The sequence below is a fragment of the Myodes glareolus genome, chromosome X (genome assembly GCF_982192425.1).
Source record: "Myodes glareolus chromosome X, mMyoGla1.1, whole genome shotgun sequence".
In the NCBI taxonomy this organism is placed as follows: Eukaryota; Metazoa; Chordata; class Mammalia; order Rodentia; family Cricetidae; genus Myodes; species Myodes glareolus.
The window spans coordinates 53,355,167-53,358,514 of NC_142053.1; the positions used below are offsets into that span (position 1 = coordinate 53,355,167).

General features: G+C 36.6%; 1 pseudogene across 1 annotated transcript; it reads left to right on the plus strand.

Moving 5' to 3' along the window:
• Window positions 1–540: 540 nt before the first annotated feature.
• LOC148117323 (thymosin beta-15A-like) lies at window positions 541–1,865 on the plus strand (annotated as a pseudogene). Its single transcript, XR_015736995.1, has 2 exons — window positions 541–626; window positions 1,669–1,865. The product of XR_015736995.1 is annotated as a thymosin beta-15A-like (transcript).
• Window positions 1,866–3,348: the final 1,483 nt, after the last annotated feature.

Sequence of the window (3,348 nt, forward strand, 5' to 3'; positions counted from 1 at the left end):
CTTTTTTTTTTTTACACATTTTCTAAGGTTACAAGAAGGTTATTATGAGGCTTGTAGTTGGCAGTGACTAGGTTAAACCTTTCCCTGTCTTATTGCAATGTTCTAATATACTGACTTTGGACATTCAGTAGAAATTAGTACAGTGTTTGTGTGCCTCTCTTTTAGTGTGTGATGCTCACCATCCTTCCCAAATCCCCTAAAAGTAGCTGATTGGAAGGTGAAGATGCTCAAAGTCTCCTTTTACCTTTGCTGGGATTTTAAAAGTCAGGCTTTTCTTTTCCCCTGGGTTTCTAGAGTATCTTAGTTTCTGGAGCATCTTCTTCTGCTGTCATTTGCTGCCACCAGAAATGGACTAATGCTTTGTAATCAGAGCACCCTAAGAAAACATGACTTTCTAAGATCTGTTTTTCCTTGTTGAAAATTACCATGCAAAGTATTCATTGATATTTTTATGAATTTTAACTGTTATTCCTAATCTGATCATAATTCTAGTAGGTAACTTTTTTTTGTTCTTTATTTCAGTAAATATGTGTTGACAAACTGGACATGTCTGAAGTGGAACGATTTGACAGATCAAAACTGAAGAAAGCCATTACTGAAGAAAAATACACTTCCATCGATGGAAAGTAAGTCATGGAGGTTTCTAGTTGAGAGGTACAGTGGTGAAAGTCAACAGAGTCAGTTAACAAACCTATGCTCTATTAAATTTTCCACAAAGTAAATGATAATAATTAGTGTCCTATTATATTTAACAATTTAAAATAACCAATAGCAGATTTTGTTATTGGGGATATGTAAGTGTTCCTGCATTAGTAGGAACAGTAGCAATAATAGTAGTAATAGGAACCAGTAGTATAAAGAAAAAGGTAATTTCTTGTATAAAATTACAAAATTCACATTAAAATCAATCTTGGAATCTTTGACTAATCACTAGGGAAAACCCTGTGTGTTCTTTTAATCAGGCATCTTCCAATTTGAGCCTGAGATCCTGTCCCGCTAATGAATTCTGCAGACGCTGCTCTTCTGATCTGTTCTGCTTAATGACAAATAAAACGGAGTAAATTCAGATCTTGAATATACTTGATGCTCCCAGACTCAGGGGATCATTGTTACTCCTAGAGTTACATCTTACTGGAGAATTTCAAAAAAATTTTCACAAATGCTGTGCTATGCTTTTTATTACACCAACAGTGTCTGAGAGTTCCAAAACTAGATGAAACTGTTTAAAAGTTTCTTTATTGTATCTTGATAGATGTATTGGAAGGAAATGCTTCCTTTACCTTTTCGTCGCAAATAATGGCAACTGTATAAATCAAATGGAATGTGAAACCCATAGTTTAAGTAGATATTAAATCTTAATATTAATTTAATATTAAACTTTAATAGGTATTAAAATGGTTGATGTGTACTCTCATATCACTTTGTGAGGCTTTGTGGGTGGTACCTTGATATTCTGAATTTAGGGCATTATGATAACTATTTAAAGAATTAGCACAGATTCTTTTTAATGGTGCTGGGTTTCAAACCCCACGTCCTAGTTCATGTTAGGCAAGCACTGTACTACTGAGCTCCATCACACAGTCTGGCAGCAAGGAACTCTAGGAAGAAACTAAACATATTAGAGAAAGGTCTCTCTTAATAATATTTTGATGTTTCTTTTTTCCCTAGCTATCCAGCAGGAGAAAGATGATATTAAAAGATCATAAAATGAAGACATCCTTTCAAGACCTACTCCAACCTTGCCTGATAGTAATGGTTTTATGATTGTAGAGATTTTAGGTAGTGACTGATGTAGTCTCACTTCTACTGCCTTGGATGAAAGGTCACCATTTGTCAATGATCATTAAATTTGGTTGTAAACTGCCCACTGGTGTGTACATGTGGTTTTTCACTTGCTACAAGACAAGCTGATTTTAACCTAGAGTGGGACCCTCAAATGCTTTATCATCTTTGTGAAGTTGTACTCACAACTATTTGCAGCTCCTCGAGTTTATCTGCATTTCCGATGTAACAAATACAACCACAAATTTCCTGTGGTACATTCTGGGTATCCTAAGACATGAAATTACATAAGGGTACGTTTTCAATTAAAGATAAATGAAGGAAAACCTCTTGAGCAGATTACACATATGTGAAGTTTAAGGTGGTAGTAAGAACTAATGCCCTTATTTGGGAATGAAGAAATGGAACCATAGAAACTAAAAGGATCTGTATAGGATGTGAAAAGATCGCCTTGCCTTCTTGAAAGTGTTTTTTTTTTCACCTTAATGGAAACATGCAAACCTGGAGTTGGATGGGGAGGTAGCAGGAAACACTTGCTAAAACACACCGTATTAAATACAACAGGGTCTTCTACTGAGTGTACAATGAGATATTTAATATCTGCTGATGACTTGTATTACTTATTCTCTGTTCTGGTCCTTGCATTGAATAGGGTTTACTCTCTTGCAAACCGAGCATTTTGATCTTCAGTGACATAAGTGCTACTGACTTAAATGTGTTCTCCCAGTTCGTATGCATATATTTTAGCTCCCAATATGCTTATGCATGGTGGTAGGATCTTTTAAGGGTAGTTAAAGGTTCTAAGAGTGAAGCCTTATAAAAAGAGAGAGTGGGGAAAGAAGGCAGGACACATACACACATATATACAGAGAGAAACAGAGACAGAGAGATAGAGAGAGACAGAGATCTTGGAAGGATGTTGAGTCTAAAGCTGCCTATACAACTGAAATGCACGTGTTCGGCATTCAATCCTGCTGGACCTTGGTCTGTCTGGACTTGCAACCTCTAGACCTGTGAGGTTACATTTGAGTTATCTAGACCACCTAGTCTGCAGTGATTTTGCTAGAGCAGCTTGAACTGACTACTATACCTAGGAAAACACATCAACAACATGCCTCAATCCTTACCTTTAATACCTTTACTGCTTTAAATGTATAAAGCTAGCCACCTAAATATCACCGAGTAGAGATGTCCGCCACTCAGGATAACTAGCCAGGCTGTTATCCTAATTCACATATCTTCTTTTTAAAAGGTTACCTATTTGTAACTTAACATGTTAATCTGCTTTATCCTTTCGAGGGGCTTACATCACTAAATAACAATTGTGGTCACAAGAACTAGAAATGATTTTGTGTGTTATCATAAAATTCCCCAAGTGAAAGACAAAGAAGGTCGACTAGGACCAAGTACAAATGTGGTAATACAATCACAGTAGGCACAGTGTACTGGGATTGGAGGATGTGGACCTTAGAAGTAACCATATTGGTCACCCATACTCCTAGCCTGCAACAGTATTCCACAGAGTCACTTGGTCCTTTGCAGTGACAAGCTTGTACAGTACCCAAA